Here is a 24585-nt window from a genome sequence, read left to right on the forward strand (position 1 = left end):
TCAGGGATGTTCCCTCTCGCCATTGTTATTTACACTAATAATTGAACCACTAGCAGAAGCGATACGAGCTGATCCTAATATAACGGCCCCGAGGATTGGTACAGGTAAACATAAAATTACCCTTTATGCAGATGATGTTCTTCTATTCCTCAGTAATCCTCTGATGTCCGTACCTCGCCTAATCCAAGTTATTAATACATCTAGCGCATTCTCAGGCTACAAAATTAATTTTTCAAAATCGGAGGCTATGCCAATGGGTGGCCTTGCTATGACACACCACTTAGTGGACGGATCCCTTTTTCCCTTCCCTTGGTCCCTGGAGGGCTTCTACTATTTAGGCATTTTTATTACTCCAGTATTTGGTCAGTTGTATAAGGCTAATTTTGTGCATTTACTGGAAAGGATAAGGTCGGACCTCCAGCGATGGGGAGTCCTTTCAATTTCCTGGTTGGGTAGAATAACACTAATTAAAATGAATGTCCTGCCCCGTCTCCTATATCCTATGAGAATGCTTCCGGTGATGCTGCCGAGGACGGCTCTATGTAAATTATATGGCTGGCTGGAATCATAGACGGCCCCTCATTAAGCTGAAGAAGCTACAGCTTCCACAGACAAGGGGAGGATTGGACTTCCCAGACTTTAGGAAATATCAGTTAAGTTCCCTATTAAGTTACATAGCTGATTGATTGTGGATCAGACAAGACCCAATCTGGTTGGACATCGAGGCCTCTCAAGTAAAATACCCACTTATTAACCTTTTATTTTCAGACAAGAGGAAAATCATTACAGATCACTGTAAAAACCCTATAATACTAAACACAATTAAGGCTTGGAATATAATGCGGCAAAATGAGGGCAACTCACATAAAACATCCCCCTATGCACCGATAGTGGGAGCATGGGGATTCCAACCAGGGTTGACAGATGCCACTTTTAAACTCTGGAGATCCAGGGGTATCTCATGTTTAGGGGATCTATTTAAAGATGGGGTCCTGATGTCTTTTGAACAGCTGCGTCAGAAATTTGGATTACCTAATGGAGACCTCTTTCGATACTTTCAAATTCGAGATTATATACAGAAGACGACTACGTTATTAGATAGTCTTTATAAATCAGATAGAGAATGTAGTATTATTCGACCAGTGGGGGTATCTTCCGTCAGTACTATTTATCATTTACTACATGATGAAGTATCGGGAGATATGGATAATCTGCTTAAAACATGGGATCAGGATTTGGGACTAGAAATCTCTTTAGAAACATGGAATGATATTTGGGAAAATGCTACAAGAATTACTATTTGTAACAGAACCCAGGCTATCCAGCTGAAGATACTTCATAGGGCCCATATAGCACCGGTTCGACTGGCAAAATTTACGGCAGGAGCATCTCCATTGTGTCCTAAATGCAAAATAGAGGTGGGCACTCTTACACATTGCCTATGGACCTGTCATAAGATCCGTAGATATTGGACTAAAGTAGCAAGTACCCGGACAAAAATTTTAGGAACGGAAATTAAAGTGGACCCTGTATCTCTCCTTTTGGGCTTTTCGAACTTTCCCTCCCTGGACACGTACGGGAAGAGACTATTTTCTATTCTTTCTTTCTGTGCAAGGAAAAACTGGGTGGCTGAAGGCCCCCCTGGACTTTCAAATTGGCACAGATTAATTATGGAATGTATTCCCCTTGACTTCCTCACAAATATGGTGCAGCGAAAGACCGAATTATTTTATAAAATATGGCAGCCCTTCTTGAGTTACATAAATACAGATATTTCGGCTATCCTAACAAGGGCTTTTATTTAATTGAGATTACAAACCTGGCTGGGCCGGGGCCCCTCGGGAGAGGAATCCCGCACGAATACGGGTTTTATTACATCTGATGTTAACACATTCCGAGCATGTAAGAGACTTAAATATACACTCTGGTTAGTTGTAGGTTAGATTAGTAGACAGTTGTTTTTTTTCTTTTTCGGATTTTTTTTCTTTTCTTTCTTGTTAAACTTTGGCTATTGTATTTTTTAGTTATTTGTATATCAATGTTTATATCTGAGAGTTTTGTTTATTTTTGTAAACATGTAAAAATGTTAAATTTCTAATAAAAATATCCATAAAAAAAGCTGCTCATTTCTTTCCGCCTCCTGCACTAAGTTTAGAACATAGAACAATACAGCGCAGAACAGGCCCTTCGGCCCTTGATGTTGCGCCGACCTGTGAACTATTCTCAGCTCATTCCCTGACACTATGCCAACATCAACCATGCGCTTATCTAAGGATTGTTTAAATCTCCCTAATGTGGCTGAGTTGACTACCTTAGCAGGTAGGGCATTCCACACCCTTACCACTCTCTGCATAAAGAACTTGCCTCTGACACCTGTCTTTAATCTATCACCCCTCAAATTGTAGTTATGCCCTCTAATACAAGCTGACTTCACCATCCTAGGAAAAATTCTAATACTCTGATCATCTTATATGTCTCTATCAAATCCCCCCTTAGCCGCCTTCTTTCCAATGAGAACAGACCCAAGTCTCTCAGCCTTTCCTCATAAGACCCTCCCTCCAGACCAGGCAACAACCTGGTAAATCTCCTCTGCGCCTTTTCCAATGCTTCCCACATCCTTCCTGAAATATGGGGACCAGAACTATACACAATATTCCAAGTATGGCTGCTCCAGCGTTTTGTATAGTTACAGCATGATATTGCGGTTCCGGAACTCAATCCTTCTACCCAATGAAACCTAACACACCGTATGCCTTCTTAACAGCACTATCCACCTGCGTGGCAACTTTCAGGGATCCATGCACATGGACTCCAAGATCACTGCCTTCCTGTTATTCTTCCCAAAGTGAATCACCTCACATTTAGCTGCATTGAACTCCATTTGCCACCTCTTAGCCCAATTCTGCAGTTTATCCAAGTCTCCCTGCAACCATAACATTCTTCCAAACTGTCCACTACTCCACCGACTTTAGTGTTGTCTGCAAATTTACTAATCCATCCACCTGTGCCTGTGTCTAAGTCATTTAAAAAATGACAAACCGCAGTAGTCTGAAAACTGATACCTGTGGCACACCACTAGTAACCGGACTCCAGGCTGAATATTTTCCATAAACCACCACTCGCTGTCTTCTTTCAGAAAGCTAGTTTGTAATCCAACCTGCTAAATCGCCCTCAATCCAATGCCTCCGCATTTTCTCCAATAGCTTACCATGTGAAACTTTATCAAAGGCTTTACTGAGGTCCATGTGCACCACGTCAACTGCCCTACCCTCATCTCCATGCTTGGTCACCTTCTCAAAAAACTCAATGAGGTTGATGAGACACGATCTGTCCTTGATGAAACAGTGTTGACTATCTGAAATCAAATTGTTACTTGCGAGATGATTATAAATCCTATCTCTAATATTCCTTTCCAAAAGCTTTCCTTCAACAGAAGTAAGGCTCACTCGTCTATAACTACCTGGGTCATCTCTGCTGCCCATCTTGAACAAGGGCACAACATTTGCAATGCTCCACTCTGGTACTAAATCTGTAGACAATGACAACTCAAATATCAAAGCCAAAGGCTTTGATAAATCCAATCCGGCCCAGGGCACTTGTTAACTTTCACTCCTTTTCTAGAATTGATAACACCTGTGTGCAACTAACCGCAATCCTTTCGAGTCTAATATCTCGTACCTCATTCTTCTCCTCTACAATATTCTCCTTTTCCTGAGTGAAGACCAATGAGAGATATTCATTAACACCTCTCCAATCTCCACAGGGCCCACACTCAACTTCCCACTTCTGTCTTTGACTGGCCCTACTCCTACCCTAATCATCCTTTTATTCCTCACATACCTATAGAAAGCTTTAGGGTTCTCCTTTATGTGTTAAAGACTGCTCATGTCCTCTCTTTGCTCTTAACTCTCTCTTTAAATCCTTCCTAGCTGATCTGTAACTCTCCATCGCCTCATCTAAACCATCTTGCCTCATCAACACATAAGCCTCCTTCTTCTTTGTAACAAGAGATGCAATTTCTGTGGTAAACCACGGTTCCCTTACCTTATCACTTCCTTCCTGCCTGACAGGGACATACCTATCAAGGACACACTAACTTTTCCTTAAACCAGCTCCACATTTCAATTGTACCCATCCCCTGCGTTTTGCTACCCTATTCTATGCATCTTAAATCTTGCCTAATTGCATTATAATTGCCCTTGCCCCATCGATAACTCTTAACCTGTGGCATGTTCCTATCCCTTTAAATTGCTATATGAAACCGAACTGAATTATGGTCACTCTCTCCAAAGTGTTCACCTTCCACTAAATCAAACATCTGGCCTGATTCACTACCAAGCAACAGATCCAGTGTGACCTCCCCTTTTGACGGCCCTTCGACATACTGTGTCAGAAAGCCCCTCCTGCACATACTGGACAAAAACTGATCCATATGACGTACTAGAGTGAAAGCATTTCCAGTCAATGTTGGGGAAGTTAAAGTCCCCCATGATGACCACCCTGTTCCTTTCACTCCTACCCGGAATAATTTTGCTAATCCTCTCTTCCACCTCCTTGGAACTCTGCGGAGGCCTATAAAAAAACTCCAAGCAGTGTGACCTCTCGTCTCCTGTTCCTAACCTCAGCCCACATTACCTGAGTGGACGAGTCCTCATCAAAAGTTCTGTCAGCCATTGTTATACTATCCTTGACTAACAAGTCCACGTCTCTCCCTCTTTTTCCGCCTTGGCTGTTCTTAGTGAAAGATCAAAACCCTGGAACCTGCAACATCCATTCCTCACCCTGCTCTCTCCATGTCTCCGAAATGGCCACAACATCCAAGTCCCAGGTACCTGTCCGTGTTGCAAGCTCACCTACCTTATTGCGGATACTCTGGCATTGAAGTAGACACACTTCAAACCACTTCGCTGTCTGCCAGCACATTCCTGTGACCCTGAAATCCTGTCCCTGTCCTTCCTACTCTCATCCTCCTGTGCACTACAGCTACACCCCCAGTTACCATCCCCCTGCTGAGCTAGTTTAAACCCACTCAAATAGCTCCAGCAAATTTTTTTCCGTGGTTAGCACTGCTGCCTCACAGCACCAGAGCCCCAGGTTCAATTCCCCACCCACGTCTGCGCGGGTATCCTCCCACAGTCCAAAGACGCGCGGGTTAGGGTGAATTAGCCAAGCTAACTTGCCCTGTAGTGTTCGGTGACGGGGAATGCGGAAGATGGACCATCAGGTTCTGAAGCTGCTGCTGCTCCTCCTCTGCAAATACAGACAGAGCTTCACCTCAGACTGCAACTTCCTTTTTTCATTCTGGGGTTAAACTGTTGACTTGCAGCAACTGAAAAGAAACGAGTCAATCCAGGGAGGGGACAGAGTCGGGAAACGTTGGTCCAGGTCTGTGTCTCAATTGGCAAACACACGGCAAATGCAGTCCCACAGTGTGAAGTTTAGATTAGATTACATTACAGTGTGGAAACACGCCCTTCGACCCAACAATTCCACACCGCCCCGCCAAAGCGCAACCCACCCATACCCCTACATTTACCCCTTACCTAACACTACAGTCAATTTAGCATGGCCAACTCACCTGACCTGCACATCTTTGGACTGTGGGAGGAAACCGGAGCATCCGGAGGAAACCCACGCAGACACGGGGAGAACGTGCAAACTCCACACAGTCAGTCGCCTGAGGCGGGAATTGAACCCGGGCGATTCAATTCCCGGTTATAACCGGTTATAGCCTTGGTTATGAAAAAATAACTGCTGAAAGGAGGTGCGTTGTTTAAATGGTGACATATTGGGATGTGAAGAAAGTCAGGACTGCAGATCCTGGAGATGAGTGTCGACAAGTGTGGTAGTGGAAAAGTACAGGAGGTCAGACAGCATCCGTGGAGCAGGAGAATCGACGTTTCAGGCACGAGTCCTTCCTCAGGAATGATGTGTGGATGTAAAACGTGGCCTCAGCGTCCTTCCACACCAGTCACTGCCAGTTGTCAGACGGATGCAGCAAGCAATCAGCAAGGCAAGAGGTATATTAGCAAGAGGAATTGATTTCAGAAGTCGGGATGTCTTCCTGCAGTTAGGGGGTCATTGAATATATTCAAGGCTGAGTTCATCTGATTTTAGAACAACCATGAAATGGATGTTTATGGGGGAAGGCAAGTAAAATAGTTTCAAGACCAGTACAGAACAGTTACAGAGTCATACAGCACAGAACAGACCCTTCAGCCCAACTAGCTCTGATCTCCAGCATCTGCAGTCCTCACTTTCTCCCCTAATTAAGTCTTCCCCTCTGGGAAAATAATTCTTCCTATCCACCCGTCTACACCCCTCATGGTTTTTCAGCCTCAATCAGGACCCCCCTCAACCTCCTTATTTCCAATGAAAATAATCCGAATCTACTCAACCTCTACTCATAGCTAGCGCTCTCCATAACAGGCAACATCCTGGTGAACCTCCTCTGCACTCTCTCCAAAACTATCCACATCCTTTTGGAAATCTGGCGAGCCGGAATTGTACACAGTATTCCAAATGCGGCCAAACCAAAATCTTATATAACTTTAACATGACTTGCCAGCTCTTTTACTCATGCTAATGAGGCACCCGACACCTTCACCTTTCAACCTCCTGTGCTCTAGTGAAAAAAGTCCCAGCCTACGCACCAATAGGTGTGAATTCTGTCTGGGTCCCAATGTCGAGTCAGCCTGACATTTTTGATAGAAAAGCTCTGCATTTAAATTACGTGCTTGAGAAAGTTACTGAAAACAGGTTCTGGGATTAACATACCAAAGAACAGAACCCCATTCCAAAAGATGGAAGATTTAATTTAAATTGTTTAATGTATCACAGCTCCATGAACTGGACTCCGTTGGTTATAAATAGTCTAATCATGATCTTATTCTCCACAACCACCTGAAGCAGCAGCAGCATTCAGAGCGCCAGAGATCCGGGTTCAATTCCCACCTCGGGCAACTGACAGTGTGAAGTTTGCACATTGTCCCAGTGTCTGCGTGGGTTTCCAGCCAGTCCAAAGATGTGCAGGTTAGGTGAAGTGGCCACGCTAATTTACCTGTAGTGTTAGGTGAAGGGGTAAATGTTGGGGAATGAGTCCGGGTGGGTTGCTCTTCGAAGGGTTGGTTTGGGCTGAAGGGCCTGTTTCCACACTGTAAGTAATAAAATAAATCTAATCACTCCGAAAGCTAGGGCTTCCAAACAAACCAAGTTATGGCAGCAGCAGGAGGTTTGGATTATATTCACTTGGAACAGTTAAGCAGTTAGATAACACGTTCGAGTGGGAAGTGTGTATAACATGATCTCACAACTCTGATACTCAATGCTATGAGCAATGAAGGAAAGCAAACCAAACGCCGCCTTCACTACTCTGTCCACCTGAGACTCCAGCACTCCAAGGTCTCTTTATTCTACAACACTCCCCGAACTGTGTCAGTCCTGCCTGGATTGCTTGACCAAAATACAAACCTCTGATTTCTCTAAATTAAACTCCAACTGACACTCCTCGGCTCATCAGCCGATCCCATAAATTCTAATTTATAGTGAACACTTTCCTCTCTTATTCCCTGGAAGCTGAAAATCTCCATCCCACACTCACTCCCCCCATTTTCACTTTGCTTATAGCGGAAGAATATAACTGAGAAATTTATCAGCCATGATTGAATGGAACGAGCAGACCTGGTGGCCTAATTTCTGCTCCTATGTCTTGTGGTCTCTTGCAGTCCTGGACACAGAGAAAATTGGGACACAGATTTTAAAAAGATTTGAAGGGCACAATTTGTTTTATACAGAGTGGTTCACATGCGGACTAAATGTCTAGAGGAAGTGGTGGATGCAGGTACAGTAACGACATTTAAAAGACATTTGGATAAGTTCATGAATAGGACAGGTTTGGAGGGATATGGGCCAAAACACTGGCAGGTGGGACTGGTTTATTTTGAGAACATAGTCAGCATGGACTAGTTGGACTGAAGGGTCTGTTCTGTGCTGCATGGCTCTGTAACTCGGCCCTGTACTAGTCTTAAGAACATTTCCTTGCCTTCCCCATAAACATTCACATAAAAATCAGATGAACTCAGCCTTGAATATATTCAATGACCCCCTAACTGCAGGAAGGCATCCCCACTTCTGAACTTAATTCCTCTTGCTAATACACCACTTGCCTTGCTCATTGCCTGCTGCACCTGTCTGACAACTGGCACAGAAGGACACTGATGCCCCTCTGAACATCCACACATCATTCCTGATGAAGGGCTCGTGCCCAAAACTTCGACTGTCCTACTGCTCGGATGCTGCTTGATCTGCTGTGCTTTGCCAATTGTGGTCTTCTCTACATCGGGGAGACCGAGTGTAAACTTGGGGAACGGTTTGCTGAGCATCACAGCCGGGTCCGCAGAGGCTGAGCGGACTTCCCAGTCTCCACCCATTTTAAGGCCCCTTCCCACTCCCCTTCTGACATGATTATCTTTGGCTTCCTCCATTATCACAACAAACCAAACTACAAATTGGAGGAACAAAACCTCATCTTCCGTCTGACCAGTCCACAGCCCGGAGGACACAACATTGAGTTCTCAAATTTCAAATAATCTCCCATCCCATTCCCCCAAGACACTTCCCAGCCCCTTCCACTCTTCCCTGCCAACTAGATTCCTTCCTCCCAGTTACCAACTAGGTCGTACCAGGTTATGGGGATAAGGCAGCGAGCCTGTTCCCTCGCTGGATTCACTCCCATTCCTTTCAGTTGCTCCAAGTCAACAACTCAACCTCAGAATGAAACATAAATGGAAATGGGGGTGAGAAAAGAGAGTGCCGTACTCTCAGATGTTGGACAGAGGAAAGAAGTTGCAGTCTGAGGTGAAGCTCAATCTTCATTCAGAGAGAGGAGGAGCAAGAGCTTCAGAACCTCATGGTCCAACTTCCACATTCACCAATAGGGGCGCTCCGAAAGGCAGGAGAACAATTCTCCCTCCAGTGCTCCTTATTTGTCCATCCAATGTAGGTCTCGCCCCTTTTCTGCTGACAGTGAGGAACATGCCCAATGTTTTGGTGACACCGACAAACATGTGCCCTGCTTGTTGACACTGAGGAGTGTACACAATATGCACTGTAGCAATGCTGGTGTTATTGACAGATTTTAAGTGTCCAAATTCCTATGGGAGAACAAAAAAGGGTAGAGCCATAAATTTTTTTCCCTGTGGCTCAATATTTGATTGCTTTTGCATTTGTCTGGCTGCTCTATGTTTAAGTCTTTGCCTCAGTGTGAGTAAACAGCACAAGGATTAAAACACACAGTGAGGGGCAAACAGCACAAGGATTAAAACACACAGTGAGGGGCAAACAGCACAAGGATTAAAACACACAGTGAGGGGCAAACAGCACAAGGATTAAAACACACAGTGAGGGGCAAACAGCACAAGGATTAAAACACACAGTGAGGGGCAAACAGCACAAGGATTAAAACACACAGTGAGGGGCAAACAGCACAAGGATTAAAACACAGTGAGGGGCAAACAGCACAAGGATTAAAACACACAGTGAGGGGCAAACAGCACAAGGATTAAAACACACAGTGAGGGGCAAACAGCACAAGGATTAAAACACACAGTGAGGGGCAAACAGCACAAGGATTAAAACACACAGTGAGGGGCAAACAGCACAAGGATTAAACACACAGTGAGGGGTAAACGGCACAAGGATTAAACACACAGTGAGGGGCAAACGGCACAAGGATTAAACCACACAGTGAGGGGCAAACAGCACAAGGATTAAACACAGTGAGGGGGAAACAGCACAAGGATTAATCACACAGTGAGGGGCAAACAGCACAAGGATTAAACACAGTGAGGGAGAAACAGCACAAGGATTAATCACACAGTGAGGGGCAAACAGCACAAGGATTAAACACACTGAGGGGGAAACAGCACAAGGATTAAACACACAGTGAGGGGGAAACAGCACAAGGATTAATCACACAGTGAGGGGCAAACAGCACAAGGATTAATCACACAGTGAGGGGCAAACAGCACAAGGATTAAACACACAGTGAGGGGCAAACAGCACAAGGATTAAACACAGAGGGGCAAACAGCACAAGGATTAAACACACAGTGAGGGGCAAACAGCACAAGGATTAATCACACAGTGAGGGGCAAACAGCACAAGGATTAAACACACAGTGAGGGGCAAACAGCACAAGGATTAAACACACAGTGAGGGGCAAACAGCACAAGGATTAAACACACAGTGAGGGGCAAACAGCACAAGGATTAAACACACAGTGAGGGGCAAACAGCACAAGGATTAAACACACAGTGAGGGGCAAACAGCACAAGGATTAAACACACAGTGAGGGGCAAACAGCACAAGCGCCAGTAAAAGCCGATGGAAAGTGAGTGTAACATGTCACTATGACAGGACAGGCCCCACATTCCTTCCCCTCCGTCCCCCCCACAACCTGCCTCACCTTTCACGTCCCGGGCCCAGTACCTTCCAGGTGGCCCCATAGTTGACACAGGGGCCGCCCCACGACCAGTAGAACTCCACCACCCCGGCGGCCGACGAGTTCCCAAGCAGGCCCTTAACCCCATCCGCCTCCAGAATGCTCACCGGCTCCTGGCTGCTGTACAGCCGGCCGGTGTGGCCGTGACACAGCAGCTGCGCCAGGAAGGCGGCGGCGGCCAGTGACGGGTGTCTGCCCCGGGCCGCGCGGCGCCATTTTCCTAACGGCCGCCCTCCCGCCGCTTCCTCGCTCGAGCGACTTCTCCTCCCAACCGCCTTCGGCCCCGCGTGACGTCTACACGGGGGGATGGGCGGGGGCGGGGGGACGGGCGGGGCCGGGGCCGGGGGATGGGCGGGGCCGGGCCGGGGGATGGGCGGGGCCGGGCCGGGGGAGCCTCACCGTCACCAAGCAACAGCCACCTCGCGCTACAACTGCTCATTCACAAAAACAAACTCTCCTGTCTCGCTCTGCAGCTGCAGGGGGGACACTGCCACGTTTCCAGGAGCCCTGTCTACATTGGGAAAGCTCACGGCTCAATTTAAACAGATATTCCCACATCTAACGGAACGGCGTCATATCGAAAGGGGGCAATCTGCATTTTAAAGGGACGTGGACATTTTAACGGGTATTTCTGCAAATAAAGAGGTTTAAATGGACAAGATTATATTTCAAAGGGATGTAGGCACATTCAAAGGGATACCTTAATATGTAAAGTGACGCAGTTATATCTAAATGAACCTACATTTCGAAGACTCGTTGCCCTATTTATAAGTAGAGACAGTAGGTGTGAATTCTGTCTGTGTCCCAATGTTGAGTCAGACTGACATTTTACTTAGAAAAGCTCTGCATTTAAATTACATTCTTGAGAAGGTAATTTATAGATTCGGGTGTAGGTTAGGGAGGATTGGCCGTGCTAAGTTACATGTCGTGACCAGGGATGTACAGGTTAGGGTGGAAATATGGAGTAAGGGATTGGATACTGAGATACTGTTCAGAGGGCCAGAAAGGAAGAGATGGGCTGAATGGCCTGCTTCCACATTGTTGGGATTGTATACCCTCCCCATAAAGAAGCATTTGATCGACATCTATCCTGTCAAGCCCCTTTCAGAATTCTACTGGTTTCAGTAAAGGTATGCAGCACAGAAACAAACACTTCGGTCCAATTCGTCCATGCCGAGCAGGATTCCAAACTAAACCAGTCCCACTTGCCTGCATTTGGCCCATAATCCCTCTAACCTTTCTATTCATCTACCCATCAAAATGCTGTTTAAACGTTGTAAATGTACCGGCAACTACCACATCCTCAGTAAGTTCATTCCACATACAATGCCACCCTCTTTCAAAATGTTGCCCCTCCGGTTCCTTATAAATCTCTCTCCTCACCTCAAGTAATATGCTATTCAGCTTACCTCCACTCCTCATGACTTTATCCATCTCAATGATGTCACCGCCCCCCCCCCCCCCCCCCCACCACCACACACATCCTCTGCTCCAGTGAATAAATTCCCAGCCTCTCCTTATAACTCAAACACTCCAGTCCTGGCAAATCTTTACCAAACCCTGTGATAAGAATACTTCCGATTCCAGGGCCATCAGAACTGTACTCGGTACTCTGAAAGTAGCCTCACCAACATCCTGTACAACCCTCAACATGATGTCACAACCCCTGTACTCCATGGTGTGAACAATGAATTCTATGCTGCTAAATACCTTCTTAACTGCCCTGTCTGCCAGTGATGCAACTTCCAAAGAATTATGTACCTGAACATCCCCCCCAATGTCCGTCTGTTCCATAACATGACCCAGGGCCCTACCATTATCTGTACAAGTCCTGCCCTTTCTTGTTTTAACAAAATGCAACCCCTTGCTTGTATTAATACCTCTCTCACACATGCTCCCCCTCAGACACACACAAACATATACCCCCCAATATTCTCACAGACTTATACTCCATCACACTCACACTTTATCAAGCATGTACACACTCTCATGCACAAACTCACATGCACCCACACACAATTCTATGGGGTAAATTTGTATTGGTAGAATTATATTTCCAGATGTATTCAATTTTGCTCAAAAAGCACAATTTCCAGGCAGTCAATCCATGTAAAATTTTATGAATTTGGAAATAGAACCAGTCTGACTCAAGATTGGAATACTGACAGACTCAATATCAGGAAGAAAGTGAGGACTGCAGATGCTGGAGATCAGAACTGAAAGTATGTTGCTGGAAAAGCGCAGCAGGTCAGGCAGCATCCAAGGAGCAGGAGAATCGACGTTTCGGGCATGAGCCCTTCTTCAGCCCTTTCCTGAAGAAGGGCTCATGCCCGAAACATCGATTCTCCTGCTCCTTGGATGCTGCCTGACATACTATACTTTGCCAGCAACACATTTTCAGACTCAATTCTCACACCTTTAAATGCAATGTCTGAGCTGAGATGTCATCTTTTTTATAAAGCCTTAAGTCATCTCAAGAATGTGATTTAAAAGATGTTCTGGCAGTTACACGTTAATGAACCAATACGTGCACCCATTCTCAGAGATGAAAGACTTGACAGCAATCTAGGTTTGTTCAATATATTCCATCAGTTGCATGTCACTGATCTTTTGATATGCGTTCTGTGTCTAACGTTCATCGGGTAGCTGTGGAGCAGCACTCAGAAAGCTAGTGCTTCCAAATAAACCTGTTGGACAATAACCTGGTATTGTGTGATTTTTTTAAACTTTATCAACCCAGTCTAATACCGACACCTCCACATCGTTTCTAGTGAACACAGCCCACACCTCCTGGTGCTGCCAGTAAACTTTACAATGCTGATGAAACAACGCAGTACCTGAAAGATTTACAATTTCTCACGATACCAGCTACTCATTCACTGCTCCATCTGATACATGACATTGGAAACTCTGCAGGAGGCTGAAAGAGAGGAGCAGCTTTAAACAAAAAACCTCTTGGAGCTCAAAGCTTTCAATGAGAGTCTGAGCCCGGCAGTAAGTTCAGGTAACCTTTATTGTGACTCTACTTTGTTACAGCTTCAGATTCCCCCCAGCAAAAAGGCATAGACAAAGTAGCAGCTTTTTAAACAGCTCAAGATCAAAGCCCACACACACCCCACTGTCTTTACTATTGGGCAGCACCAGGTTGTAATCGGATCCTTGTTACAGCCGTAATCCGGAGGAAGTATTGCCTCACTCAGCAATTTCACCCATACCCTGTATCCTGGTAAGTTTCTCGCCGCTCATTTGCCAGTGTGGGGAGGGCAGTGTAGTGTCAACCAGACTGCTGTGGGTCTGGGGTCACGTGTAGGCCAGACTGGGTAAAGGGTGCAGCTGGAACGACTGAGTGAATCCTTTCCCACAACTGCGGTTCCCTTCCCTAACAAGGGAGAGAATGAATCAGATGGGGGCTTTCTCCCCCACACCACCCCCTCCCTGAAACAATCTCATCGTTAGATTCTGAATCCACATTTCTGACCAAATACCAATTCTGCCATCTGTCGTGGTGGGATTCGAACCGGGGAGTCCCCGGAACCGGGTTGATAGTCCAATCGATAATGGCACTCGGCCGTCACTCCTTCAATCCCCCGGCGATGGCACGTGAACTCGCTGGTGCTTCCGCAGGTGGGAGGAGCAGGTGAAGCCCTTCCCGCACTGAGAGCAGGTGAATGGCCTCTCCCCCTTGTGGACATGCTGGTGGGTCAGCAGGGTGGAGGATGTGCTGAAGGCCTTCCCACAGTCGGGGCAGCTGAAGGGCCTCTCCCCGGAGTGGATCCGCTGGTGCCTCAACAGGGTGGAGACCTGGGTAAAGGCCTTCCCGCACTCGGGGCAGCTGAAGGGCCTCTCCCCCGTGTGGACCTGCTGGTGCCTCAGCAGGTCGGACGAATAGTTGAAGCCCTTCCCGCACTCAGAGCATCTGAACGGCCTTTCCCCCGTGTGATCCCGCTGGTGGGCCAGCAGGTGGGAGGAATGTCTGAAGGCTTTCCCACAGGCAGGGCAGGGGAATGGCCTCTCCCCGGTGTGACTGCGCCGATGAGTCTCCAGGGCTGACGGGGAAAAAGAAGTCCTTCCCACAGTCGCCACACTTCCATCATTTGTCCACGGGGCGGGATTCCTCGGGTTTCTCCATGGCCGAAGCTTCAGCCACACACAAACGAATTTCCAGCCCCTCCCTGTCGTGAATTCCTCTTTCCAGGTCGTATAGCTGCTACACGCTCCACAATTAGTGCGCTGCAACAGTGGGGTCTCTCGTCCAGTCGCACTGATGTTGAAAACATACTCACTCAGTCAGGAACCAAAAAGCTTTGATCCCTCTCACAGAAATCACAGTCGAAAATCGTTGCGGTCCTGGTGGACTGAGTGACTGTCAGACATTGACGGCGAAGTGAGGATCGCAAGTGCTGAAGAGTCAGTCGAAAAATGCGGCACTGGAAAAGCACAGGGATGTCAGACAGCATCCGAGGAGCAGGAGGGTCAATGTTTTGGGCGTTAGCCCTTCATCTGTTGATTGAGAAACTTCCGCCATCAGATCTTCAAATACGCTGTAAAAAGGGATTACAAAAGCCATCACTATCAGTGCAGGGTAGAAATTCTGAACAAGCAATTCTACTTTCTGTGGAATATTCTTTTCTTTTACTATTCCACAAAATTGAAAGCACCATCCCACTCTCTCTCCCCCTCTGTTCTCACTCCGCTCTAACTAATTCCCCTGAAGGTGCTGATTCAGGATCTTACAGGGGCAGAAAAAGCAAAAACGTCAAGACTGACATCCCTCTGAATTTTGGATACCTCCACCTAAAAGGTAATATCTTTCACAACACTGGGATCCTGCTGAGAGTGAGCAGGTCTGATTTTGGGAAGCAAAAAAAATGTGTGTCAATTCAGGATGAAGCTGCCACGCAGCTTCTTTAGGAACAACCAGACACAAAATGGTTAACGTCCCTGGGAAGGGGAAGCAAAATGACACCAGAGAGAAATTGAATACACTGACATGGCAAACATTAATGGAAAGCCAGAGTCAGAGGTACACAGTACAGAAACAGACCCTTCGGTCCAACTTGTCTGTACCGACCAGATATCGTAAATCAATCTGGAAGAGTTTGCTCACACGTGGCCCATAGCTGGGGTCATCCCCATCCCTCTGTCCTGAGACCTTGATGCCTCCAAGCTGACCTTCAAAGGTTCGGTTTTTCCCTCCATTCTTTCCCGGTTGTCTTTTGTAAGTTTTGAAAACTTTCCCAATCCTCTGAGTATAGGATTTGGGAAGTGATGTTGTCGCAGTACAGGTCATTGGTTAGGCCACATTTGGAACATGGCGCACAATTCTGGTTTCCTTCCTATCAGTAAGATGTTGTGAAACTTGAAAGGGCTCAGAAACATTTACAAGGATATTGCCAGGGTTGGAGGATTTGAGCTAAAGGGAGGCTAGGGCTGTTTTCCCAGGAGCGTTGGAGGCTAAGGGGTGACCTTATAGAGGTTTATAAAATCGTGAAGGGCATGGATAGGATAAATAGGCAAAATCTTTTCCCTGCGGTGGGGGAAGAGGGAGGTCTAGAACAAGAAGGCATAGGTTTAAGGTGAGGGGGGAAAGAAACAAAAGAGATCTGAGGGGCAACCTTTTCACACAGAGGGTAGTAAATGTATAGAATGAGCTGCAGAAGGAAGTGGTGGAGGCTGGTACAATTGCAACATTTAAAAGCCATCTGAATGGGTATATGAATGGGAAGAGTTTGGAGGGATATGGGCGAGGTGCTGGCAGATGGGACTAGATTGGGATGGGATAACTGGTCAGCATGGACGAGTTGGACCGAAGGGTCTGTTTCCATGCTGTATATCTCTATGACTAGTTGGACGTAAGGGTCTGTTTCTGTGCTGTATGACTCTAACTGTTCTGTACTGGTCTTCAAACCATGTTCTTGCCTTCCCCCACAAACATCCACTTCTTTGTTGTTCAAAAATCAGATGAACTCAGCCTTGAATATATTCAATGACCCCCTAACTGCAGGAAGACATCCCCACTTCTGAACTCAATTCCTCTTGCTAATATACCACTTGCCTTGCTGATTGCCTGCTGCACATGTCTGACAACTGGCAGCGACTGATGTAGAAGGACGCTGAGGCTCCTTTGTCCATCCACACAATTCCTGATGAAGGGCTCGTGCCCAAAAAGCCAACTGCCCTGCTCCTCAGATGCTGCCTCACCTACTGTGCTCTTCCAGTCCCACACTTTTTGACTCTGATCTCCAGCATCTGCAGTTCTCACTTTCTCCACATCCAATTACATCTCCATTTAAACAATGCACTTCCTTTCTACTTTTTTTCCACAGCAAAGGCTATAACTTCATATTGTGGTACTGCATTTGCCATGTGTTTGCCAGTTGTGGTCTTCTCTATATCGGGGAGAGCGAGCGCAAACTTGGGAAATGGTTCACTGAGCATCATATCTGGGCCCACAGAGCTGACCAGAGTTCCCAGTCACCACCCATTTCAATTCCCCTTCCCACCCCCTTTCTGACATTACCATCTTTGGCCTCCTCTACTGCCAAAACAAATCAAACCGCAAATTGGAGGGACAACACCTCACCTTAATAGGGAAGGAAGTAAGCAATAAATAATAGATCCCTACAGAGTGCTCAGGAACAAAGGGACCTTACTGTCCAAGTTCAGAGATCCCCGAGGGTATCAGTACAGGTAAAACGGGGAATGAGGAAGGCATAGATTTGTACTTTTTCACACAGAGGGTGGTGCGTGCGTGCAATGAGCTGCGAGAGGAAGTGGTGGAGGCTGGCACAAATACAGCCTTTAAAGGGCAGCTGGATGGGTATGTGAATGGGTAGGGTTTAGAGGGATATGGGCCAAGTGCTGGTAAATAGGATAGATTAATTTCAGATATCTAGTCAGCATGGACGAGATGGACTGTTTCTGTGCTGTACAACTCTATGGCCATCCACTTTCATTTTGAAATGAACCACTTGGAACATCCTGTTAGGGTTCAGAGAGTGCCAGGTCCTGACATCTCCTTCCTCATGTCTCCCGTGTATTTTAAATCAATAATACCATTTGTATGTTCCTGGGTTCGTACTTTAAACACACAGACACATACAATATAATCAGAGTTTCTACTCGGTACAGACAGTGATGATTTGTTTCAACTTTGCTAACAGGGTATCAGAAGGGGAGGATCTGCAGACAGAAATCTTGGAAGAAATTCCATAACAAGATCTGACAGGGTCACTCAATATCATTGGGGGTTGAATCTGGAAAGAGAAATCCATTCGACCTGCTTCAAAGAGGAACTACCAGTGAACTGAGCTTTAACTGGTTACACAGAATGAGTGTATGTGTCCCAGTGAGCTGACAATGGGAAGGAGCTTTAACCAGTTACACAGACAGAGAGGGGCTGGGGCATTTATTTTACCCCTGGAGCATCAGAGCCTGAGGGGTGACCGTAGAGAGGTTTATAAAATCATGAGTGGCATAGTTAGGGCAAATAGCCTAGGTCTTTTCCCCCCAGGGTGGTGGAGTCGAAAACTAGAGGCATAGGTTTAAGGTGGGAAGGGAAAGATTTGAAAGGGACCTAAGGGACAACTTTTCATGCAGAGGGTTGTGCAGGTATGGAATGAACTGCTAGAGGAAGTGGTGGAGGAGGGTACAATTGCAATGTTTAAGAGGCATTTGGTTGGGTATATGAATAGGAAGGGTTTGGAGGGATATGGCCTGGGTGCTGCCAGGGGGAATTAGATTGGGTTGGAATATCTGCTCGGCATGGATGAGTTGGACCGAAGGGTCGGTTTCCGTGCTGTCCACCTTTATGACTCTATGACGAACGCTCGGGGCATGGCTCCTTCATCAGGTGATTGTGGAGTATAAAATCATAAGGCAGAGAATGGATGGAAAAACATTACAGTGCACTGAAATGATATACTGAAAAACCCTGGATTGTTAAGTCTTTCATTTTTTAGTATGAGCTGCTCATATCATTCATTTGAAAATAGCGGAATTTCCTGAAAGACATCTTCTTGAGATAACAAGGTTTTGGAACAAAATATGACATCTCAGCTCTGACAATGCATTAAAAGTGTGCAGTCAGAGTCTGTCTGCATCACAATCTTGAGTCAGACTGGTTCTATTTCCAAAGTGGAATTTACAAAATATTACATGGATTGAACAGCCTGCAGATTTTATTTTTTTCAAAAAATGCACAATGTCTCTGCAAATAAAATTCTGCAAATACAAATTCACCCCCATGGATGTATGTGTGTGCTGTATATCCCTATGTCTACTTGATAACAGATGCTTTATTTCTGTTGGTGTAAATATTGTTGTAAATCATAGCTGGGTATGAATAGTTAGATGTTAGGGAGAGAGAGTGCCTCAAGAGGGGCACTATAAGAATCCTGGGAGAGCCCTATTTCTGGTTTACTTCCTCATGAACAAACATTAAGCACGAGCAATTATTTATTTCTAATTTTATTCTGTTTCTCTTATTTGATTCCCAGCTCGGACTACACTCTGTGTCTGGATGGTTGACAGGCTGAGAGATGGTGGCTCGAGTCTTGAATAACTGAATGTTTTATTGTTCCAGAAGGTGTAGGGGTGGGGGTCAAGGCTTCAGCAGAAATCTAGCAGAGCAGAGAACAGACCAATATCTTACTCTGTGGGAAACTGAAATTCGAGCTGATCGTGGCTGATATATCCATTGGCTCAGATCTTCCTCCCTGCATTATCCCAACTACCCTTAACTCCCTGACCATGAAAACCCATCCAAATGTGTCTTGAATATACTTAATGAAGATGCTTCTCTACTGCTTCCTTGGGCAGAGAATTCCATAGATTGACTACTCTCCAGGAAAAGCAGTTCCTCATCGGTCCTAAATGGCACGGTGGCACAATGAGTAGCACTGCTGCCTCACAGTGCCAGAGACCCGGGTTCAATTCCTGCCTCGGGCAACTGTCTGTGTGGGTTTCCTCCGGGTGCTCTGGTTTCCTCCCACAGTCCAAAGATGTGTGGGTTAGGTGAATTGGCCATGCTAAATTGCCTGTAGTGTCAGGTTAAGGGGTAAATGTAGGGGAGTAGATCTGGGTGGGTTGCTCTTCAGAGAGTTGGGGAGGTCTTATTGTGGTGAAGGGCCTGTTCCCACACTAAGTAATCTAATATAATCTAAAATCTACTCCCCTCAACTTGAGGCCTGGCCTCATCCACCAGCAGAAATGACTGGATAGGATAGGGGTAAAAACAATGATTGCAGATGCTGGAAACCAGATTCTGGGATTAGTGGTGCTGGAAGAGCACAGCAGCTCAGGCAGCATCCAAGGAGCAGTGAAATTGACATTTCGGGCAAAAGCCCTTCATCAGGAATAAAGGCAGAGAGCCTTAAACGTGGAGAGATAAACTACAGGAGAGTGGGGGTGGGGAGAAAGTTACATAGAGTACAATAGGTGAGTGGGGGAGGGGATGAAGGTGATAGGTCAGGGAGGAGAGTGTGAAGTGGATAGGTGGAAAAGGAGATAGGCAGGTAGGACAAGTCCGGACAAGTGCTGAGTTGGAAGTTTGGAACTAGGGTAAGGTGGGGGAAGGGGAAATGAGGAAACTATTGAAGTCCACATCGATGCCTGGGCTGAGTTCGTCTGATTTTTGAACAACAAAGTGTGGATATTTATGTTGTGTGGTTGAGTGGTTTTTTTGACTGCTTTGTGTGTTGGATGCAGGTACAGTAACCACGTTTAAAATGGAAGGCAAGACAATGGTTTTAAGACCACAACAGAACAGTTACGTTAGACAGCACAGAAACGGACCCTTCAGTCCAACTATTCCATGCTGACTATATTCTCAAACTGAACTAGTGTCACTTGCCAGTGTTTGGCCCATATCCCGCCGCACCGTGCCCATTCAGGTACTTATCCAAATGTCTGTTAAACGTTGCATCTGTACGTGCATCCACCACTACCTCTGGACATTCATTCCATACATGAACCACTCTCTGTTCATGAAAACCTTTTCCCGAATCGGTCCACGCCGTGCATTCATTTACAGCAACCGAAAGGAAAGGGAAGTCAAAGATTGAACCCAAGAATGAAAAAAAAAGGAAAAGGAGTTGGGAAGAGAGGGCCGTACTCACAGATGGTTGACAGAGTAGGGAGGTTACAGTCTGGAACAAACTCACTCTTCATTCACAGACAGAGCAGCAGCAGCTTCCGAAGCTCGTGTTGCAACTTCTGCATTCAGACAATAGGAAGGCTCTGATTGGCAGGAAGACCAGTCACCTTCCGGTCCTCCAAGGCTTCCAATTGGCCCACCAGAAGAAAGTCGCGACGCGCGCTTTGCGTGCAGTGAGGAGCATGCGCAGTTTCATCCTTGTACCGGCGAGCACGCGCAGTCTGCTCTCTGGCGATGCTGCTGTTACTGACAGAATTTAAGTGTCTGAATGCCGAGAGAAGTTAAAAAGGGGAGAGCCACCCTTTCTTCCCCCTGTGATATTTACCTTTCCTACACGCCCCATGACTTTATACATCGAAATAAGGTCACCCGACAACTTGTGGTCGTCAATAGGGCGACCAGAACTGTACTCAGTCCTCTCCACGTGGTCTCCCCAATATCCTGTACAACCACAACGTGATGTCCCAACTCCTACACTGAACGGGGTGAACAATGAAGGAAAGTGTGCTAAACGCCTCCTTCACAACCCTGTCTACCAATGATGCAACTTCCAAAGAACTATGTCCCCGATTTGGAGATGCCGGTGTTGGACTGGGGTGTACGAAGTTAAAATTCACACCACACCAGGTGATACTCCAACAGGCTCATTTGCAAGCATTAGCTTTTGGAGCGCTGCTCCTTCATCAGATGTTTGTGTCTTATGATCCTGTTCCACAAGCATCCCATGAAGGAGCAGCACTCCGAAAGCTTGTGCTTCCAAATAAACCAGTTGGACGATGACCTGGTGTTGAGAGATTTTTAACTTTATATACCTGAACCACTCCACCCCGCCCCCATGAGTCTGTTCTGCAAGACGATGCAGGGCCCTACCATTAATGGTACAAGTCCTGCCCTTCCTTGTTTTAGCAAAATGCAATCCCTTGCCTTTATCTCTTGCTCTGTCAGAGACACACACACCCTAACACTCTCACCATCTCACAGGCTTATATTCCATCTCACACACATTTCATTCGCATGTATGCGCAAACTCGCATGTGCACGCACATACACTCCTGCAAATACAGTCACACATAAGTCAATGGAGTGAACTTTCATTTGCAGAATTATATTTGCAGATATATTCAATTTTGCTCAAAAATCATACAAACTGCAGACAGTCAATCCATGTAATATTTCTAAATTCCTACTTTGGTTAGTAGAACCAGTCTGATTCAAGATTGGGATACAGACACTTTTGTGCAGTATCTGAGCTGCGATGTCACCTATTTTTATAAAACCTTAAATCATCTCAAGAAGGTGAATTAAAAATAGTTTGGGGGATTACATATTAATGAACTGAAATGTGCAACCCATACTAAAAGATGAAAGATTAATCTGCAATCTAGATTTGTTTAATATGTCCTATCTGTTGCATGACACTGTGATCTTTTGCTATAAATTCTGTGTCTTATGACCCTGCTCCACAGCTACCTGATTAAGCGCTCTGAAAGCTCATGCTTACAAATAAACCTGTTGGACTATTAGCTGGTGTTGTGTGATTTTTAACTTTATCCACCCCAGTCCAACACCAGCACCTCCACATAGTTTCCAGTGGACACAGCCCGCAACTCCCAGTGCTGCCAGGAAACTGTGCAATGCCGATGACATGATGTAGTACCTGCACTCTTGAAAAATTTACAATTTCTAACAATACTGGCTACTCATTCACTGCTGCAACCGATACACAACATTGGAAACATAGAACAGGAGGCTGTAAGAAATGGGCACAGCAGGTCAGGCAGCATCAGAGAAACAGGAAAATCAATGTTGCTCGAAAAATTTCGATTTTCCTGCTCCTTGGATGCTGCCTGACTTGCTGTGCTTTGCCAGCACCACTCTAATCTTGACTCTGATCTCCAGCATCAGCAGTTCTCACTTTCACCTGTAAGAAATGAGCAGTTTAAAAACAAAAATCAGTTGCAGTTCAAAGCTCTCAACGAGAGTCTGAGATCGGCGTGAAGCTCAGGTAATCTTTATGGCGTCCCAACTTTGTTACAGCTTCAGAATCTCTCAGCAGAAAGGTGTAGAAAAAGTAGAAATTTTTTAAAAACACCTCAAGGCCAAAAAGCACACACCCCCTCCAACCCCTCACTTGCTTCATTATTGGTCACTACCCAGTTGACCCTTTGTAATTGGATCCTTGGTACAGCCTTAACCCGGAGAAAGTATTGCCTCACTCAGCAATTTCAACCCGGATCCTGTATCCAAGTAAGTTGGATGGGCAGTGTAGAGTCAACCAGATTGCTGTGGGTCTGGAGTCACGTGTAGGCCAGACCAAGTCAAGGATGCAGCTGGGACGACTGAGTGAATCCTCTCCCACAACGACAGTTTCGTTCCCTAAAAAGGAACTGAGTGAATGAGATGGGGGATTTCTTCCACCCCAACCCCACCAACATTGGTTTCACTGTTAAATTCTGAACTCCAGATTTCTGACCAAATTCCAATTCCACCATCTGTCGCAGTGGGAATTGAACCCGGGATCCCTGGAACTGGGTCGATAGTTCAGTCGATAATGGCACTCGGCCATCATTCCTTCAATCACCCTGCAACAGCACGTGAACTCGCTGGTGGCTCCGCAGGTTGGAGGCCTGGGTAAAGGCCTTTCTGCACGCGAGGCAGCTGAAGGGCCTCTCCCCGTTGTGGACCCGCTGGTGGGTCTGGAGGTTGGAGGACTTGCTGAACGCCTTCCCGCACTTGGGACAGATGGAGACACTCTCCCCCGTTTGGACCGGCCGGTAGGTCAGCAGGGTATATACCTGCATAAAGGCCTTCCCAAGAGGTGTGGGAAGGTGAAGGGCCTCTCCCCCTTCTTTGGTGCCTCAGCAGCGTGGATGAATTAGTGAAGGCCTTCCCGCAGTCAGGGCAGCTAAAGGGCCTCTCCCCTGTGTGGACCTGCCAGTGCTACAGCAGGGTGGAGGGCAGAGGTGTGGGTAAAGACCTTCCCACATTCGGGGCAGCTGAATTGCCTCTCCCCTGTGTGGACCTGCCAGTGCTACAGCAGGGTGGAGGCCTGGGTAAAGGCCTTCCTGCACTCGGGGCAGGGGAATGGCCTCTCCCCCTTGTGGACCCGCTGGTGGGTCTGGAGATTGGAGGACTTGCTGAAGACCTTCCCACAGACAGGGCAGGGGAATGGCCTCTCCCTGGTGCGACTGCGCCGATGAATCTCCGGGAAAGGCGGGGCACGAAAGCCATTCCCGCAGTCGCCACACTTCCACGGTTTCTCCACGGGGTGGGATTCCTCAGGTTTCTCCATGGCCAAAGCTTCAGCCACACACAAATGCGTATGGAGCCCCTCCCCACCGTGAGTTCCTCTTCCCAGGTTCTGCACTCAGGGCCTGCAACAGTAGAGTATCTCATCCAGTCGGAGCTGGAAATGTGTTGCTGGAAAAGCGCAGCAGGTCAGGCAGCATCCAGGGAACAGGAGAATCGACATTTCGGGCATAAGCCCTTCTTCAGGAATGAGGAAAGTTTGTCCAGCAGGCTAAGATAAAAGGTAGGGAGGAGGGACTTGGGGGAGGGGTGTCGGAAATGTGATAGGTGGAAAGAGGTCAAGGTGAGGGTGATAGGTCAGACTGGGGTGGGGGCGGAGAGGTCGGGAAGAAGATTGCAGGTTAGGAAGGCGGTGCTGAATTCGATGTATTTGACTGAGACAGGCTGGGGGGAGGGGAAATGAGGAAACTGGTGAAATCCGAGTTCATCCTTTGTGGTTGGAGGGTTCCTAGGCGGAAGATGAGGCGTTCGTCCTCTAACCGTTGTTTTGTTGTGGTCTGACGATGGAGGAGTCCAAAGACCTGCATATCCTTGGTGGAGTGGGAGGGGGAGTTGAAATGTTGAGCTACAGGGTGGTTGGGTTGGTTGGTCCGGGTGTCCCAGAGGTGTTCTCTGAAACG

At 46.7% G+C, this 24585-nt stretch overlaps 5 protein-coding genes across 5 annotated transcripts in view; 2 read left to right on the forward strand and 3 right to left on the reverse strand.

The window, feature by feature from the left end:
• LOC148144973 (uncharacterized) overlaps positions 1–10774 on the reverse strand; it is an 84656-nt gene extending 73882 nt beyond the window's left edge. Inside the window, exon 1 of the mRNA XM_087975631.1 lies at positions 10608–10774. The gene's annotated coding sequence lies outside the window, so the exon portion shown is untranslated. The remainder of the gene's footprint in view (positions 1–10607) is intronic.
• Positions 1–24585, forward strand: part of LOC148144968 (uncharacterized) — a 293614-nt gene that overhangs the window by 179084 nt on the left and 89945 nt on the right. The window lies entirely within an intron of this gene.
• Positions 1–24585, reverse strand: part of LOC148144970 (uncharacterized) — a 219692-nt gene that overhangs the window by 159889 nt on the left and 35218 nt on the right. The gene's annotated exons all lie outside the window — the stretch shown is intronic.
• LOC148144974 (uncharacterized) overlaps positions 1–24585 on the forward strand; it is a 271778-nt gene that overhangs the window by 54360 nt on the left and 192833 nt on the right. The window lies entirely within an intron of this gene.
• The window catches only part of LOC148144975 (uncharacterized), a 199411-nt gene that overhangs the window by 27858 nt on the left and 146968 nt on the right, over positions 1–24585 (reverse strand). The window lies entirely within an intron of this gene.

The sequence above is a fragment of the Chiloscyllium plagiosum genome, unplaced genomic scaffold (assembly GCF_037043375.1).
Source record: "Chiloscyllium plagiosum isolate Xiang-an unplaced genomic scaffold, Cpla_swu_hap1 HiC_scaffold_27, whole genome shotgun sequence".
NCBI lineage: Eukaryota > Metazoa > Chordata > Chondrichthyes > Orectolobiformes > Hemiscylliidae > Chiloscyllium > Chiloscyllium plagiosum.